This window comes from Sciurus carolinensis, chromosome 9, assembly GCF_902686445.1.
Source record: "Sciurus carolinensis chromosome 9, mSciCar1.2, whole genome shotgun sequence".
In the NCBI taxonomy this organism is placed as follows: Eukaryota; Metazoa; Chordata; class Mammalia; order Rodentia; family Sciuridae; genus Sciurus; species Sciurus carolinensis.
Window position 1 is genome coordinate 13,134,754 of NC_062221.1, and position 20,074 is coordinate 13,154,827.

Here is a 20,074-nt window from a genome sequence, read left to right on the forward strand (position 1 = left end):
AAGACCCCATCTACCTAGGGGGATGGGAGCTCATGATGAGCATTTCAGTTGATTAATCCACTAGGGGGAGGGAGGAAAGAAGGAGAGAAGGGAGACAAGAGGGAGGGAGGGAAGGAGGGAAGGAAGGAAGGAGGGAGAATTGATGTTGTATGCACCAGAGTTTGTGGACTGAGATGTGTATCAACTCTTAATTGCTTGTTAAGAGAAAATGGTGTAGTCATACCAAGCCAGGTCATTATAAATGTAAGTGATATAAATTGTTTTCTCTTAAGAGAAGAAAACCTTTGTTCCCTGAAAACCAAATGTCTAGGCTAGTGGTTCTCAGGATAGGTGTGAATCATCTAGGGAGGCTACTAACATTAGAGATTCAAAGCTTCCCCTCCTCAAAGTCTGGCCTGGGTCCATCTCTGGCAGAGGTCCTAGGACCATGTTTTTAGAACATGACTCTCAGCAGCCGCGGTTGCAACATCAAACACTCCAAAGTGTTTGCCATGGTTGGATTGACCCACAGCAAAGTAGAATCAGGACAGTAGAAATCCATAAAGAGTCCTAGGGAATAATGGGTTTTTTAAGATGTTCCAATGAAACTTTACCTGTAGGATGCTCTTCTGAGAAACTAACATCTTGTTAATTTCCTTCAAAGACTTTTGGGAGAGTAGATTTAAACCATCACCGACTCAAGGCAGAGTCAGCAACTTATCTCAGACAGTGGTTCTCAACGTGTGGTACCCTGACCAACAGCACTAGCATCAGTAGCACCTGAAATTTTGTTAAAACGCAAATAAATTCCCAGCCCAGAATCGGAAGGCATACTTTTTTTTCTGTCCAACAGAATTTAAAACCCGCCACCCTAAACTTTTCTCTCTCCTGCATTTTCTGAACAATAAGCATAGGCCTTTACTGCAACCTGTTTCTCCCATCATTCTCCTCGTGTGCCAGCCTCAGTCCGGTCCCCTTCCTACTTTACCCAGGGAAGACGTTTCTGTACAGTCTCTGTCTTTAATTTTACCTCTTCCATATTCTACTGCACAAAGAGCCCAGAGTTATCCTTCTAAATGCTAATTTGCCCATGAATTATCCTCATTAAAATCCTTCAATGCCCGCAGGATAAAATCCAAATGTCCTAAATTCTTGTCATAGATGTCCTTTGTTACCAGCCTTCCAGGAGGCTCTTGCCTTGATAAGGAATGCCCTCCCCTATCCTAGAGCTTCCTGGCTTTGCCTATGCTGTTCCCTCTGCCTGGAATAAATTCCTTAAGCCAGGGACTTTGGAATATAAAATAAAATCCTGGGAGCTGGGGTATAGCTCAGTTGGTAGAGTGCTTGCCTCGCATGCAAAGGCCCTGGGTTCAAATCCCCAGCACCACAATTATTAATTAATTAATTAAGACCTTTCTCATCTACTGACTAAAGCACTTCTTCTCCTTCACCTTCCCTCCTCCATCCACGCCCTCCATCTCATGCACACCCTGTTGTGAAAGTGGGATCTTTAGGGGTATAAATTTAATGGTGTCTCAAATCTCTGGAAGGCTCCTGTGATCACTTGTGGCAGATTAGCTACTCTGTCCTGTGTGCTCCCAGGCGCTCTGTGAGAGAGCTATTTTAAGACCTCCCCCACACAGTGACAATTTATCAATACGAATTCTTTCTGTTGATGACAATAGACGGTGTCCTGTTCCATTCCAGAGTCTCAATAACCAGGCACAGTGCCTGGTCCACAGACACGGAGTGTGTCGCTGGTTGGTAAAACATGTGGATTAATGAAAGAGTAAAAGAACGCCAAGTAATAAGCTCTAAGAAAAATAGCTGGGACTAAGAAGTCATTTGTAACATGGGCTTCTATTTTCTGCTACATTACTTTCCAGGTTGCAAACCAGTGGCCAGGGATCAAATTTCTCCATAGATGTATCTTATTTTGACATCACAGTGCTTTAAGATTGTGTGTGTGTGTGTGTGTGTGTGTGTGTGTGTGTGTGTGTTTAATATAAAGGCCTTCAGCAGGGGCATGCACCCTCCCTCCAGGTGCCTGACCCCTCTATCCGTTTTTGTGTTGCTTCTGGTAGATTCTCACATTCATTTTCCTCCCGGCCTGTGAAGGCATGTGGGTTGCTGCCAGCCCTTCAGTTTTCCTGGACCTCGATCCTTGGCTCCTGCTCCTCAGTCACAGTGCTTGAACTCTGTCACAGCTGCTCCCGAGTCCTCTTCTTCACCTCTCCCTGGCATCCCGAGATGCACGTGTGCGCATTCCAGAACTCTGAGCCTCTCTGGCACTCACCTGGGCCTGTCTGACTGAGCCTGATATCTGCAGTGTCTTTAGTTTGGTGCCTCCTGAAAGTCCCAAGGCAGGGTTTCTCTGCCCTTCAAGGAATGGAGTGTAATCTTTAGGGTACAAATACCACCTCTGACATGTTCCAACCCATGACCTTGGAAGAGTCTCTTTTCCAGGCTTCAGTTTCCTTATTGGTAAATGGGAACTCATTCCTTCCTTGTGGATTTACTGGAAGAATTAAACAAGCAAGTGTAAGTTCAACCATCATGTAGCTTTGGTAGACTTATTCAATTCTCTCTTCCTCAAGTGGGCTAAGGCAACAACAGCTTCGCTAATAAAAATAAATACTCCAAAGAGCCATTTAGTAGTGAGTTTTCGCTATATGTTGGTCTATTCAAATATGTTAATCAATGACTCCTGACAAAACAACAGCCACAAACCATGACTGTCATTTCTATTCTATAGAAAAGGAAATAGAAGCTAAGGGAAGTTAAAAATTTTGGCACCTCAAAATAAAAGTCATACCTGAGAAAGGAATGCTTGTGTCCACAAGCAATGGAAGTATTTTATATACTAGAACAAGGACTCTGCATACTGGTCACTTCCGGATTGGGTCCGTGAATCAAGAAGGCAGAAGCACCAGGTCAAGGTCATGGCATCTGCTGGTCCTCCCCTTCTTGGTCTAAAGATAGCTATACTGTTTAATCCATTTGCATATCCAGCGCAGGATAATGGAGGGATGGCTGCAAGCAGAGAATGAATCTCTCAGGTTGTCCTCTCCTTTTAAGGAAATGGCTTCCTAGAAATGTCCCGGGTGTATCCCCTTCAGCAGTCACCGCAACCTGGCTGGAATGGACGATGGGAAGTGAGATTAGACTTTCTCAGCCTCTTTAGGGAAAGTGAAAGACTGTGGGACTTGATGTTGGATTAGCCAAGCAAGTCAATGTCACAGGCAGAACTGGGAGAACCGGAATTCTACAGTCCTTTGACTCCAGAAGGACTCATCCCCCTTCATTACTCTAAATCACCTCTTTTGTTATAGGAATGTAAATTATTTTATAGCAATTTGATGTATTAGTAAAATATCCAAACCAAGATCTCTATTACCACTCTGAATTCTTTCAAAGAAAACCCAGTTTCTTTCTCTAGTGGCCTATGATAAAAATGGCATGTTATAAATAAACCATTGTATCTTTATGGATTAGGAATATTAACCCTCTTGAAAAGATGTTTTCCCTTTGATATCAAAAATATGAGTGATGTTATAAAGCAGGAGTAATCAAATTGGCAACAGATTTCAGATATATTTAAATTGAAGGGAGGTGGATTATATGCTTATAAAAGATACACTTTTTATTTTTGATCATAAATTCATGTAACCTAGGTAACATGTTTCCACTATATCTCAACCAAATATGTCCAACATTTTCAAATTTCAAGCCAGAATCTTATTGCAAGAGTTTTTTGTATATGTTTGAAGATTAGAATTACATTTCAATTTATTTTACCAATTCACCAATACTTAGCAAATGTAAATGTACACAAGGGGAGACTACAAAATTTTTAAAGATTAAATATTTACACATTAAATTAATTTCACTGTTAAAATGCAATTCAGATTCAAGTTTTATTCCAAAGTTAAAATTACCAATCATTTAGTTTTTCCAACAATAACTATTTTTGGTTTATTAAAGGCAAAAAGAAATGAATTTTTGTTTATCTATAAATTAGAAACAAAGTTAATTAATTACTTGAGGGTATAAGAAAACAACCTCTCTTTTGGTCTGAAAAAAATCACCATGATTGACTACACCAGTTGTCAATAGTGGGCTAGCTTCTGTCATTGAATATTTCATGCTTCATGAAACACCTTCTTTCTAGCATCAGTATACAATGAAACGGTGGGTTGTACATATTATACTCAGATTTAGCATTTAAAGACAAGGCACCTATAAAAGAACATTAAAGCAATATTACCTGCAGAGATGTTAAAACTCTCCTATTAAAAGAAATTCCAAATCCTCAAGTATCTATAGCAACACAGTTTATACTGTGAAAGGCCACAAACTACTGAGTGCTACCTATGATTATTGCTCTCTGAACAGTCTGATGAGCAGTATTAGTTTAAGGCTATATTCATTCGAACTGCATTCAGCTCTTTGCGACAGAAAACCCATTAAGAATGTCTCTACTACGTGAGTTTCTTGTTTCGTACAGTAAGGAGTCGAGAAGAGGCAGTCCAGTGGATGGACAGACAGCATGGAAGCCATGCCACTCAGGCCCGTTTCTCCCAGCGAAGAGTGCCAGCTTCATCCTCGTCTGGGTTGCCTCCTGGTCACAGAATGGTTGCTTGACTGCCAGGTGGGAGGAAGAAGGCAGGGTGAGGTGAGGACCGGCCACCAGTCCTAGAGACACTGCGTGAAATTTTATAACATAATTCCCAAACCAACTACTCTAGACCCCTCGTTTTTAGATGAACAAACTGAAACACTGTGATGTCAAATGACTTGCCCCAGGTGGCCTGTGTTAGAACAAGTCTCTCTGTCCCGGGGCTGCTGTCCTTGCCATTATGACCACCATTTTCTGGCAGCTGGATGGGCTTGCCTGGAAGGCCAAGAACAACAGCATCTGCATTTCTCCATAACCTGGGGAGAAAGGCTGGACAAAGGCTGAGTCTCTTGCTCTTGGGAAACTTGGACGCAAGGGCACCAGCCTGCAGGGGAGCCTTCTCCATTATCCTATCCTCCTCATCATCCACAGGGCCTCTGGTTCCCTCAGCAACAGAAGGCCAGCGTGCAAAGACGTTCTGGAGCAGGACATGGCGGCCAGAGATAAGGCAAGGGTGGCGGTGAGGTGAAGAAGGGTGTTTGCTGGCGACGGGGATGGGGAGTGAAGGACAGGTCTGGAGGAAAGGAATTCAACACACTTGCACCGCGGAGGTTCCTGGCATCTGTTTTTCTCAACTTCAGAGACCACATCAAAGCCCAGAGACAAATGTACAGGTCTTCTTTGACATCCTATTATTATATAAATAGAAAAGAAAGGTCATAATTATCATCGAAATTATAGGTGGCCTAGTGCTTTAACCACCACCAAGCACCATAAGTAGTTCTGGTTTGACCACGATGAGTCCTGAATTCCTGCTATCAGAATAACTGGGTCACATAGCTAAGTAGGATGACTGTTGACGGAGAATGGAGCCGCGCGGTTTGTCAGAGTCCTACTTGGGAACGCTGAAGCACATCCTGCTATGTGCCATGGCAGATGGCCCCAGCATGCCTTCATGCTTGGTCAGATGTTATTAATCTAGGACCAAAGGAGCAGGTGGTAAGCAGAGGCCGCACCATTTCCTTCAGAAGTCACCGAGCTGAGAAGTATAAATCGTCTCAACATGTTAGGATTCCCATCATGCTTCTTTTTAATAATTGTACTTTTTAAACAAATGGAAAGAAAAATGACATTTTTCTCTCCATTTTCCCAGCTTCTATGAAAGATTCCACGGACTATGTGGGTGATAACTCAAATACTCACTGGATGAAGGTAATTCTAAAATAGGACATTAACTCTACGGTTAAAGAAAAATTCATTAAACCTGAGTGGTTCATTACCATGAAATGCATTTGATTATATTTTATAGCGTGAATAAGAGTTTCCCCAATATAAAGCATTCAGCCAAATATTTTACAGATTAAGGTGCATTATGGCTGTAAATTATTCTAAGCTAAAGTTCATTTCCTTCCTGTCTCACTGAGATGCCACCCTGGGATCTGATGGGTCAGTACCTCTGTGAATCCTCCCCGGGGTGGGTCTTAACAGCATCATCTGTCTACTTTCGTATATTTCTGTAAAGCAGTTAAAATACCAGCATCACAATTAAAGTCTTAAATTTATTACCCATAGTTATTACAATGCTATGGTCAGACACTATTCAGCATTACCCAAATAGCTTTCCTTTCATATTATTATTTGTATTAAAGACAACCATTTAAAAATGAAATCCCATTTCAATTTATCTTTGTGTTTATATTGTTGTTCTAGCCGAAGAAGAAAATAATCCCTTTACAAATGAAAATCGCCTTCTGTGCTTTCCACTAATTTAATCTAAATTGTTAACTCTGCAGAAGGTGGGCTCAGGGGGAGAAATCTCCTCCCAAGGGCGGGAGGAGCAACAGGTTTATCTTACTTAGGCATCTGGTGCCCTAATTCATGAGGCCTCTGAAACTCGGCTGCGCAGCTCAGCTCAGCTCCCAGCCAGCAGCAGGACCTTTTATACCATAAATTCTGCAGCGGCCAAGCAATAAGATAATAAGCTCGACCCAGCAGACTGTCCGAGATAAATACCAAGCTGTGGCATAAACCTTTAGGAATTGGAAAGAAGCAGCTGCTCAACATCACGGGAAACTGCTGGAGGTGATGTTCCAGGGTGGAAGGTAGGGGACACGGGAAGACAAGACCTCCCCTTCATCCAGCTTACAAAGAGAGGCTCTGCGTCACGAGAGGAAGGCTGCTTCGTCCTCTGTGAATGCTGCCTCCAATCTGCTTATGCGTGTGCTTTAGACTCACCTCGGCAGCACTGAAGCCCCGGATGTTCAAGTTTTAAATTCGGAGCAAAATACCCAATGTTCCTAAATACTCCGTGTTCCTAGATGAACCCGCCACGAGATCTGTTCCTCCCCATCAAGGGTCAACAGAAGGCCCACGATGGATGCCCGCGGTCACCCCCTCTCTACCTCCCTGTAAAGCAACACTGCATATGGAATTCCGAAGCCAGCTGCTGACAGGAATTAGTTCCTCTGTCGCTCTTCCTCCTTAAGCTTAGCCCAGGACCCAGGCAATTAGAAGTCCCCACTTGACCAGATGGTGGCAGAGACATGTCATTATTGTTTGTTTTCTACTCCAACTGAATGGAGGGAGGATGCATGGAGGTCATTGCTAACGTCTTCCCAAAGGCTAGACCTTGAAGGAAGAAGCATCCTAGGCAGGTTTGTTCCTGCCCAAGTGTTTCATTACCCTTGCAAAACTTCTGTTAACATAGAGCTGCTGGACAGGTTCTTGTTGGAGGGCCTAGGGAGGCTCCATCTCAAGAGCAATTACAGCACCTGCTAAAAATACCTTAGCCCTACAAGGAGTGTGCCGAAGGTGAACAGGCTACTGTAGGCAAGACAGACAACTTACCATGGTGGTCGATGATTTCAACCAAACCACCGAACACCTGACTATCTCTGAAGCAACTTGGGTATTACATAAGGACACTATTCCATATGCTGTAGCCATTGGGTTTTTGTTTTTTTAAATTCTTGTTTAAGGAAGTCCACATTCACCCATGAACTCAGCGTTCATTGCCTAGAATCATATCCCCAGTCTGGCTGTCACAGCAAGCTTCAATTTCAGGTGACTACTGCAGAAAATGAGGAGTTTAGGGCCAAACTCAGGCAGGTCAAAGCATCCAGGAATGCAGAATACATTCACTTGATAATACACGATCAGTGAGGTTGTAAATATAATGTGATTTGGCTGCTGGCAAATTGGAAGTGCTAAAGCATCTGCTACTTGCTAGTGTTATAATATTGGACAAGTATTTAAACTCTCTTACAGTTTCCTCATCTGTGAAATGTGGACAACAGTATCTCACGAGATTGTCATCTGTAGCCAACAGGCTAATGTACAAATTACACAGCACAATGTCTGGTTCAGAGCTTGCTTTTTAGAATTTATGTCTGCATTTTAATAAGATCACCCTCTTCCCCATTATAGGCTGAAAAATGGACCCTCCAAAAAATACCCACATCTTAATCCCAGAACCTGTGAATGTTACTTTTTTGCTGAAAGTATCCTTGAAAATGTGGTTAAGTTAAAGATTTTGAGAGGAGGAAGTTATTTTGGATTATCTGAGTGAATCATACATTCAATCACAGGTGTCTTTTTAAGACAGAGCATTATGTATTAAATATTTATATTCTCCCCTTTCTACTCAAAAGGAATTCACATGTTGAAATCCTATCCCCCAATGTGATCACACTTAGGAGTTGGAATTTGGGGGATGTAACTGGGTCATGAAAGTGGAGCCCCTGTGAATAGAATTATTATGATAGCCCTAGAAATAGAAACACAAGAGAGATGAATTTTTTCTCTCAGTCACGTGAAGATACACTGAGAAGACAACTCTGCAAGCCAGAAAAAGTGCTCTCCCCTGACACCAGATCTCCTGGCACTTTGACCTTATTAGACTTCCTGTGTCCAGATCTGTAATCAATATTAGTGGCTTAATCTATGCAATGTATGGTAATTTGTTAGAACAGCCCTAACTAAGGCAGAAAGGGAGAAGAAAACACATGCACAGAAGAGGAGATGGCCATGATGTGGAGGCAGAGCCTAAACCCATGTGGCTACAATACAAGGAATGCTGGTGGCCACAGAAACAGAGCTAAGGAGTGCATTCTCCTGAGAGCTTCCAGAGGGAGCACCACCCTGCAGACACCCGGATTGTGCCCAATGAATCTGATTTTAGATTTGGCCCCCAGAGCTGTGAAAAAATAAATGTTTGTTGTTTTAAGCCATGAATGTCTGTCCTGATTTGTTCCCTAGACCACAGGCGTTGATATATTCCCTAACTTCATCAGAGCCACACGCTGCAGTACCAGATATCAATGACCTACCTTTCAAGATCAATTAACAAGTCCTCTCACTGTCCACAAAGAAAACTACCTTGTCATGAAGTCCGTGGCATGACATACGCTGAGCTTTGGTTGGACCGGAATGGGTACTGCATGTTTTTCCCTTTAATACTTCATCTCAAAAGAAAGAGCAGATTCTAGGGAGCTTATAACATATTACACCATATGTAAGGGAGGCCATGGTCTGTACTATGTGCTTGGATTGCTTAATGGCTCCAAAGTCTTTATCCCTAGCATGGTCCAGGAATGCCCCCAAGCGCCTGGCTGGGTTAGACAAGGCAAGCCATGGCCTTTGCCATGCACCTCAATCCTATTGCCTGAAGGAGAGTGGTTAAGTCGGTGCTAGTTAGGTCTTTAATACTTCCTAGACACTAATCTCTTCCTTTATAAAAACAAGAGGCCAGGCTACAAGTTCAGAGACTTACATAGGCCACAGCAGTTGGTTAGATTTTACTATTTTGTTCCGTTACCATTCTATGTTATTATTAAATATGATTGCCTATTTATGGCAAAGGCCTCTCTTTTAATCACTTATGATAATCATATAAATTTGCCTTCTTCAACACATGTATTTAAGTAAATAAAGTCAATTCGGTTAAACAAAAGCATTCAATAAATAACATCACAGGTGATCAGAGTAAAAATGATCATGGTGAAAATTACACAGCACAATGTCTGGTTCAGAGGTTACTTTACAGAACTTACATTTGCATTTTGACTCAAATGCTTACAGTTTGAGACATTCTAGCCTAAGCAGGTAGGAACCTCTAGGAAATCCATGAAAGATTGTATTATAACCCCCATGTTTCCTAGATTACAGTCACATAATTCCAAAACTTTAATCCTATGCCTAAATTCTAAATGGCCCTCAGTAGCTGCAGTGGATATGGCCTGGGAATCCCAAGGGATGATGGAAGCAGGTTCTGGAATGTCTGAGCAGCAGTGTCCATCCACAGCCTGGGCTATCTCCACACAAAACAGTCAAGACAGTCTTTGTCAAGGACAAATATACACAATTCTTAGACTAGGTCATTTTCCCACATGACCTTGCTATTCTCCCTAACATCCCAGAAATAGAAAGGTAATTGGCTCCCGCATTAGTCGTCAGAATAAATTGTGTGGGGCTGAAGAGACTTGTGTCCTAATGGCCACTTTAACAAAAACCACGCAGCTCAGTAATCTTAAAGAATTCAGGAGTCACGGAATTACAGTAATTTTTATAGAACAAGAACACTTAGATACATTTGGTTGAGTCATATTTTGCTCTGGTTAGTGGAAAATGATAATAAAACATCTAGGGTGTATTTTCCCCCCCCTATGCATAATGACAAAACTATACTCCAGTGCCTTTAATGCACAGGAAAATAAAATTATTTCCAATCTTTGGGGCACTTAAACTACAGTCAGATGTGCAAAGAAAATGTTGTTTTCTTAATTTGTCTTTAACAGATTCTGCATCTCTCCTGAGCCCCACCCACAGGGTGGCAAAGCGAAAAGTACAGTGATTTCATTTCAAAAACATCCTTTGAACCATTAGTTCAGGGAACACAGTCTCATTTGGGTAAAGGCTTTATTCTCTCTTCTTCCCTCAAGTGGGCAGTGGATCTATGACAGGGACCATGTGCCTCTGGAGTGAAGCACACGGTGGGTGGGAATAGGTATGTGCATCCTCACAGCTGTGCACTCAAGTCCCTGGGATAGAGCAGCAGAGTCCATCATCTCTGCACCCCTTCGCTCAGTCTGGGTCCTCTCTAGCCAACTCCTGTTAGTGCTGTGAGCCCCGAGAGGACCATTTCAGTCTTAACAATAGTCACCCTCAGATTCTTACATCAAATTGTCTATTTTCAAACCACCACACATTGCCTGTGACATTGGACAAGCTACTTAACAACTCTATGAGTGGGGTTCCTGGACCTCAAAATGGGGAGGAGGGTCATGCTAACAGCATCTAGCGATCAGAGTTGCTGGGAGGATTAATTAATAAAAACAAAGTACTCTGCAGCTTCCTGGCACACAGAAGCCCTCGCTAAGCGTTTCTTACTATTTATTACTGTTGATCTAGGAGGATGTCTAGCCAGAGAGCCAGCTGACGTCCACACCTCCTACGGGAATATGTGAGCATGTCTGGCTTCTATTTAGATGACACCAGTCAAAGGATCAGAGATGCAAACTCAACTCTTCTTCCTGGGGTATGTGACAGACTTCCTCAGCCATAACCAGCTAGCTCCGACTTGGTAGGAGAGCAGGGTCTCAGACAGGGTCTCAAAATCCCAAAATGGAGAAAGGGAAAGCTGCCCACCCCATTGCCTTCCATTTAAAAAACCACCCTGTTTAGGCCAAAGCCACGCAGGGATGGGGCTGTCTGTCCTGCCCTTCTCTCTCTCTTCTGCTTCCCACACCCCTGAAGCTGCGATCAGGAGTTTTCTTTTCTTTTTTCTTCCTGTCTTCTCTACAAACTCAAGCTTCTCTGGATATGCCACCATGGTGGACAAAGCTGATCAGAACATACTAACAAAGGCAGTTAAATCAGGAAGCTTTCAGAACTATCCAACTCATTCCAAAACACAGCAAGGACCATCTTCTAGTACTTAGTGATGGAAGGGAAAATGCAAGAGCAGCTATATTGGGGAGGGGGCTGGGATTCAGGGCAGAAGCCAGACTCTGGTATAATCCAGCTTCTGGAAGTCATTTCCCTAAGAGACCTCCCAGCTCCTCCTCCAGTAAGACTGGGGGAAAAGATAACATGTTAACCAGAATAAAGTTCTGACTCCAGGTAATTATAAACTCAGCTTTTCTTGGAAAATTGGCCAGAAGATAGATCTTTTAAAACTGTAATGAACAAAACAGGAAAACACAGCACCTTAATGAGAAACAGCCTGAAGTCAGGGCTCTGTACAGACTTTCTTTGTTTTTTTGTTTTTTTTTTTTTTTTTTTTCAGGAAATGCCAAGTTATAGATAAAGTACTTTTAAAAACTGAAGCCCCCTCATTGCTTCCCCCAAAAAAGAGACTCCTGCAGAGGCTTCTCGTGAACTCTCCAGCGAGGCCACATGCACACAAGTTTAAGATCTCAACACTTTGCCAAAACCATGAGGCATAAGCTGCAGTTAAGAAACAAGGGAAGTACTGTGGAATGTCCCCGGGCCATCCACTAAACTATAAAACTGAGAATATTCCATAGAATGCAGGAATCTATAAATATAGACAACTCTAAACTTAATAGCTGTTAACTTGCCCTAAAAATCATCTGCAGATAAACCATAGCATCTCTTCATAATCAGGCACTACAGATGGTGCTTCAGGTGTAAACTGCACCATCTCTTCTACTAACCGTGCAGCCACAATACATTATTTTATATGTCAGAAGCTCTGTATGTGTGTGTGTGTGTGTGTGTGTGTGTGTGTGTTTGTGTGTGTGTACATGACCAAAAAGTCCAACAGGCTCAAAGTCAGGAGGAAACCTTCGGTAACTTTAATTGCCTTGCCCAATTCTGTTTGCAAGATCTTTCATTAGCTGAAATTTGATGAAAGTGGAGGCCTAACTCATTAAAGTTATTGGTATTTTCTAAACGGAAATGGTTCATAACAGTTTAACAGAAGAAAAAAGTCCTGGGGGCATGCAGAAGTTTCTCCATTAAAAAAATATATATATTAACCCTGAATTTGTAGCACTGTAACTTAATAAGCAATAGTAATGCTTGCCCCAAATATATAAGATCAAAAAAGCAACACATGGCTTGATAATAAGCAGGAATTTGCATAGAATTGGGAAGCAATGGAATTTAGGATTTTTCATCTATAAGAGTTGCAATGGATTGTTTCATCCAACCTGCCTGGTTTCTTTCTTCCAATCACCCTTCTCCATCTCCCAACCCACATTCTACAGATGAGGCAATGGAGTTCAAGGAAAAATAAATTCCTTTCTCTAGTTAACATATTTAAATACTATAATGAAAGTTAATTCTTATTTCAAAGCACAAAAAAATGACAAAAGAAATTCTACTGTTAATGGCACACTAGAGCAAACTATTGCATTATATAAGATGAAGGGAATCATAACTTTAATATATAAAGAACTCTTTGCTAATCAATGAAAAAGTAAGCAGACCAAAGTAAAAGCAGAAAAACGACATTATTTGGCATTAAAAAAATAGGAATTCTTGATAACTGCTCACTCTCACTAGAAAGGAAAGAGATGAAAATTGAGAATCTAATTCCATGTTCATCTATTCATTAATTAAGATTTTTAAAGGATGATATTCAGTACTGCTGAGGGCTATAGAAGGGGTCCTCTTATAAACTGCAGGTATTCACAAAAACAGGTACAACTTTCCACTGAGTGATTTATCAGTACAGTAAAAACTTAAAAATATTTATATCCTTTTCTGTGCTACAGGAGGAAAGGACTAGAATCCATCTAATTGTGGACATTAGTAAGTACATTTTTGTGCATTTACTTAATTGAATAGTACCCAGGTATAATAAATAAGTCACAAAACAAAATTAATGTCACGAAAATGTTTACAAATACATCATGACAAAAGGGTTACAGCATGATTTAATAAATTGATCTTTCAAAATAGATAAAATAGATACCAAAGCATAAAGCAATAACAGCATGATGAATCACTTTTTCCTTCATTATTTTCCATATTTTTCAAATCTTTACCAGTGAGCATTATTACCTAAAGACAGAACTGAAATAATTTAAATGAAAGCAAAGCACCCACTAAGACAAATCTGTCCAGTTTATCAATATGGAGGAGGAGATGGGTAATTTCTAGAACCTCTCCCGATCATGCTCTGAGGATGTCATTCCATAGTACAGATCTGAGCCTTCAGATGGTCATGCTGCCTCTGTTGAATTCTGCTTCTATGCAAATAAAGTGAGCGACCAGAATAAAACAAACAACTGAACAAAACCAACAGGAATTACCTGAATATGGCACTTAACCTTTTAACTGGGTGGGGGGAGTAGACCCAGTGTCCCTTTAAATCTTAAGCATCACTTTGTCACTTCCTTTGCTGGAACAGGGTCACTGGTTTAATCCCTTTAGCACTTGATTAATTAGTAATCAGGACAGAGTTGATGGCTTTGCCTGCTGCAGAGCTGGTAATTATCATTCTTGACACAGAATGCAACGTTCGGTAGGCAGCAGGCATACTGCTGCCACCATTATACCCTGCTCCACACTCCGAATTTATTTAAAGGTTTCGCCTGGACAGAAACCTTGTGAAGATTCTACCCGGCACAGCCTGCTCCTGTTTCTATCACTGGTTCCCTGAGTTCCTAGGTGATGAAATTGACTACTGGATAGAAGCAAAGAACTTGTGGGACAACAGTGTGCAGCTAGAGAGATATTAAACATTTCAAGAACTCGGTCATGAGTACAGAAAGGGGGAAAGAGACTTTGAAAAGACGATTGTGTTCTAAGAAAGATCCCCAAAGTAGCGTGGAAGAATTGGAAAAGCCAACCTTCCCCTCTTCAATCTTGAGCATTGTGCTTGCCTCAAAACATGTGTACCAAAGTGTGCAAAGCCAAGTTTATCCAGAGCCTACTAATTAAAGATGGTATTGGACAAACACCTGTAATAAGTTATTGCCATCCATATTGGGGGATTTAAGTAACCAAAGTCATGTTTCTACAGTGTTGGAGGCTGCCATTTAAATAAAATCAGAAACAAGAAAAAAGGCACCTTAAAATTCTTGTCAGGGCTGGGGATATAGCTCAGTGGATAGAGTGCTTGCCTCGCATGCATAAGGCCCTGGGTTCAATTCCCAGCACTACCAAAAAAAAAAAAAAAAAAGTAAAGAAAAAGTATTCTTGTTAATGAAAGGATGCTCAACACTGATACAGCCGCACATTCATAAGCAAGAAAACAACCAAGAAGACAGTCAGTCAGGGTGGGAGAACAACACAGCATGAATGATCCCGGACCCCCTGGACCTCTGGAGCCAAGTGCCATTCTAAGTACAGCACCCTACCTGCTGGGCTCCACTGGCATCTGCTGCCTCCTAGCTAGAAGTCTAGGAGGTGAGGAGTCAGGCTCAAGAAGCATTTTTTAAAGTGAGCAATCAGGATTCTGTGATTCAAAAGCTCTTTTGCAGGGGTCTAAATTTATAGACCCAGGAAGAGTTTCTTCCCATTCCTTCAGACGCTAGTGCCCTGGAGGGAGAAAAGCAAGTGGGTTTAATGAAGAAGCGCTGACTAGACTCTGAGAAGCAGAGAAAGGTCCAGGTCAGGGCTGCAGGGCAGCAACCACAGGAGACAGACGATGGTGGGGACATGCTCAGGCCACAGCTCTGCCACCCTGTGCCTCTGCCCAAGAACAGTACACAAAGAGAGTTCAGACAAAATGTCCAGGCTGGCTTAGAATCTGCAGGACGTTAATAAGGATTATTCTCAAAAATGCACGAAGTTTGTCATAATGAACCGATGGAAACCCAGCTCCCTTGGGGGTGACCATATCAGGGACATGCTGAGGCAGCTGGCTCAGTGGTCAAGAAGGTCAAGTTCTCCATCTTCCAGGAATGTCAGGACATCCCTACAAATGGAACCATGTGACTATGTCTGGTCATCAAGTTGCAAATGCAAATTAAGTGTGTCATTTCCAGACCAGACCCTGGAGTGGCCAGAGGGACTGCTCAGGCTTTCTTGTGTCCCTTATGACATAGCTGCTGCTCACCATTCAGGATGGGCAGCTACTCTGTCCACCTGCATTCCTGAACAGTTATGATGAACCCAGTCCCTAGCAGATCCCTGGGAAATATTACCCAATGAGAAATAAAACTGCACACACACACACACACACACACACACACACACACACACGGATATAGCCTTATAATAAAGCTTTCAAGGAATCAGATTGAAATTATAAAAGCCAAAAAAAAGGCTCCCAAACCATTACCGCACTCGAAAAGTTAGACGCAAACAATGTAAAAGGGAAAGCAAAATGATTTGGAACTAGGGTATTAAAAGGAAAAAGAATCTGCTGAAGAAAGGAAAGATGGACTCAAGAGCTACGAACATTAACTTCAATAAATAGGAACTGCCTTTTCTCTGCTGTTCTTCAGCAAAGTAAAAATAGTTCAAGGATAAGCTTTTTTCATGACCGTGTGGAAGTAAGTCCCTTGCTTTTGGTACACTGTTCTACACATGAAATGTACCATTCCATTTCTGACACTAATATCAATTTTCCTTGTGAATTACCAGTGGAAAAGCTACAAAATCTTGTTTCTAAGTAGCTAGTCTTTTATCTTAAACTAAATCATTTCTCCAGGAAAAGAGAGTTAAAAATAAAATGAGATGGGAGAATATAAATTTCCATAAAACATTGCATTTAATTTTGTAATAACAAAAGTTCTCTCTAGATATTGAGAGGCAGAAATTGCGATACTTAAATGTTCTGCCTCCAAAATTATACATAAATTTGTATATGAAAATATAGATAAATATATATAAACTATGATACCTATGAGTTTCCCATGCCAGAAGTGAATAAAGAGAAAAATAGAAGTATTATAAAATCAACAGAAATGCATTTTGGGGTTCATGTTTTAGCATTACTCAGTGTCTGGAATATTCGACCTTCACTCCGTCATTCAACAACAATTTAATGAGCACCTACCAGGTACCCAGTCCTTAGGCTAAGTGAGGAAGACACACTCGGATGGGAAGCCCACAGAAATGAGCAACTTAACAACAGAACATTAAGTATAGGCTTGAAGCATGGGAGGCCTCTGTGAAGGGACCCTGAGGTCCAGGCAACCCAGCACAAGGGGACCTTCAGACGCCTTCCCAACAGACCAGACCAACAGGACTGAGGCAAATACTTCCCAGGAAGAGCAGAAGAGAGAGCCTTAAAACAAACAAACAAACAAACAAACAAAAAATAGCCGGAAGCAATATTGAGACCAGACTCCTCACAGGTCAATGAAGAACAGCCAGGGATGAAACCCACCAGTCCTGTTTGGTTCACATCCTGAATCTCCTTTCAGACTATATGAACACACTTATGCTTTTACTAAAACAAACCAAATAAAAATTAAAAAAAAAACAACCAGTCCACGTAAGAACCAAGCCAGGAAGCCACAGGAGGACTTGCAGCAGAGTAATGGGGTGATGCAGTCTGAGGTTCAGCAAGGTCACCCTAACAGGGCTGAGCACGGGAGGGGCAGGAAAGCCGGGAAGCAGAGAGGCTGGTTGGGAATCATTTTAAACAATTCCAATGAGACAGAAATGTCCTCGGAGTTTGATAATGGCAGCAAGGTAAGAAAAAAAAAATGGACAGATTCAAGAGAACAAAAAAAAAGGAGTCAAAGCAAGTCCACCAGTTAAGAGTAGGAGGATGGGAAGGGCGGGCAAGAGCACTCTGCACCCACGTACCCCAGGGTGACCTTAAGGAATCTTCCCACCCTCGCTTTCCTTAGTTTCCCCATGGGACAAACAGGGATAAAAACAGTACTTAGCTCTCAGGTTGTGTGAAGGTCAGCACGTCAATGAAAGCCCAACACAGAGTAGGACTTCAATAAATCTTAACCATTGGGCTGCAAAGTAAATTAGGACTGGAAAATCATGCCTGTCTGTGACGTTTTTAGTTAAGTCATATGCGTCCTGTGTCTCAGTGTCCCTTTTCTATGGTAAGGTTGAATGAAATGCCCATTGATTGGACATGCAGAGCAGTGAGTCCACAGAAGGATCAGGAAAATCCCCACTCACCAAGTGTGGGGAAATCATTCTGTCATCGGAAGGCGGGAAAGGAAGCCCCACCAGATATCCAAGGGGTGAAAGAGATGAAGAAGGAAAGAGGGTAATTGTCACTAAGTCCTGGAAGGAGGGATAAGGGGCAAGACGGTTCTCAGAGGGAAAGATAAGGACCAGCAAAGGCTGGTTTAAGAGTGGGGAGACCTGTGCTCACTTAGGTGCTGATGGGAAAGGACATCAGAGGGTCCCGAGAGAGAGGGTGAATGTGAGGGAGCAACTTAGCACGGGACACCAGACCAAGAAACATGTAGCTCCAGGAATTCAACCCGGAGAGTGAGGATTTATCATATGAAGAGAACTAAGAGTTGAGATGTCATAAAAGGGTGGGATAAGGACCAAGGTGTATTCATGTACAAAATACTTATCAAATGGAATATTTAAAATATGTTTTCTCAAAAAATATTCTACTAGACACTGCTACATGGTCAAAGCTCTTAATAAGAGCTCATACCTTCCAGGTCAACCCTCTATGAGGAAAGATATCACTGAAGCCCAGGCTTGGTCACAGGCTGTTGATAATGTAGCCATGTACGGGCAGGTGGAACACTATTGATTTTCAAGACCACAGTGGACATATGTCAACCCTCATGACCTAATGCCACAATTCCTAACTTCTCCAGGAGCCCACGTATTAAAAACCAGCTTGAATAAGCTTCGCCATCTTTTTCAGAAATTTTTCTAATGGGTCCTGCTCTGAAATCTCAGAGAAACATGAAAAACATCCTTTACAATTATAATAGCTGCAGAAATAACAACAGTACTTGAAGTTTAAAAGGAAAACATACCTTAGAATAATAGACTGTCAATATATTAAATACTTATGATGGTGAACAAATATAGAAATCAAGTTAATGATGTTAAAAAGGTATTTTTTATGTAAACACATCTAACAAAAAGAGAAAGAACAAAAACATGATCACTCATAAATCTAAAAAAAGATACATGCCAAAGTATTTAGAAATAAAATGTACTAATAGCAGCAGCCTAACTCAAAATGTGTTAAAAAACAAGATGATCCAGTTAAAGAGATAGGAGGATGGATAACTGAGATTGTTACAAAGCAAACATAGGAAACAGCAATGGCAGAATTTGTGTGGCCAATAGGTATATGACCACTGCCTTCATGATCCATCAACTTTCCTGTGGGGTCTGAGGTTTTCATATTATTGGGTTGGTTTCATCAGCTGCTGTCCTATTGAGAGCTGTGCTTCATTTACTTCCCACTTCTACATCTGTCTTACGCCACTTTCTCAGTTCCTCCTTTCTCCCAACTGGCTTTTTCCTTTTTAGCACTGTGGTTGTGTGTATGTGTGTGTGTGTGTGTGTGTGTGTGAAAAAGAAATGTTTCCATTTACCCTTAGGGAAGAAAAATTTATACTGTTCCTAAATTGCAATCTTACTCAAGTACAATGGGAAATTTATTCACTTAACTCAAAAGCCCAGCTGCAGTGGCAGGAAATCTGGAAGCTTCGGGCATGACTGGATCCAGGATCTCTGACAACTCTGTCAATAATCTACTTTTTCCATCTCTCTGCCCTTCTGCCACGTGTGTATTTTTTAAGTCACTGTAACATTATCTAGAAGCAATCGTGGAGTGAAGGGGTGAGATCAGGATGTGGTCTGCTACGCCCACAAGATGTTTCTCTGAGATTTCAGAGCAGGACCCATTAAAAAAATTTCTGAAAAAGATGGCGAAGCTTATTCAAGCTGGTTTTTAATACGTGGGCTCCTGGAGAAGTTAGGAATTGTGGCATTAGGTCATGAGGGTTGACATATGTCCACTGTGGTCTTGAAAATCAATAGTGTTCCACCTGCCCGTACATGGCTACATTATCAACAGCCTGTGACCAAGCCTGGGCTTCAGTGATATCTTTCCTCATAGAGGGTTGACCTGGAAGGTATGAGCTCTTATTAAGAGCTTTGACCATGTAGCAGTGTCTAGTAGAATATTTTTTGAGAAAACATATTTTAAATATTCCATTTGATAAGTATTTTGTACACTAGAATAAGATCCTCTTATTCTAGCAGTCTGTCCTTGAACCTGTGTCCCATTCTGGCGGTCACTACATCACTTGCCAGGCCATTTGGAAGCTGTCTACATACATTTTCCTTCTTTGTCCCCTCAGAAGTACTCCTGGGTCCCCTGCAGTCTGGACTCTGCTCTCACCCTGGTGCTGAAACTGCTTGTGCAAAAGTAACCTGCGGCTTCCCCCATGGCCAAGGAAGGCCGTGGCCAGTTCCACTGAAATCTTGCTAGCCTCAGTGAGCATCTTACTGTGCTGACCGTTGCTTCTTCTCTTTTCCCAGGAGCAGACCAGGGTTCAAGCAGTATATCTGAAAGAAGATGATCTCAAGAAGCTCAGG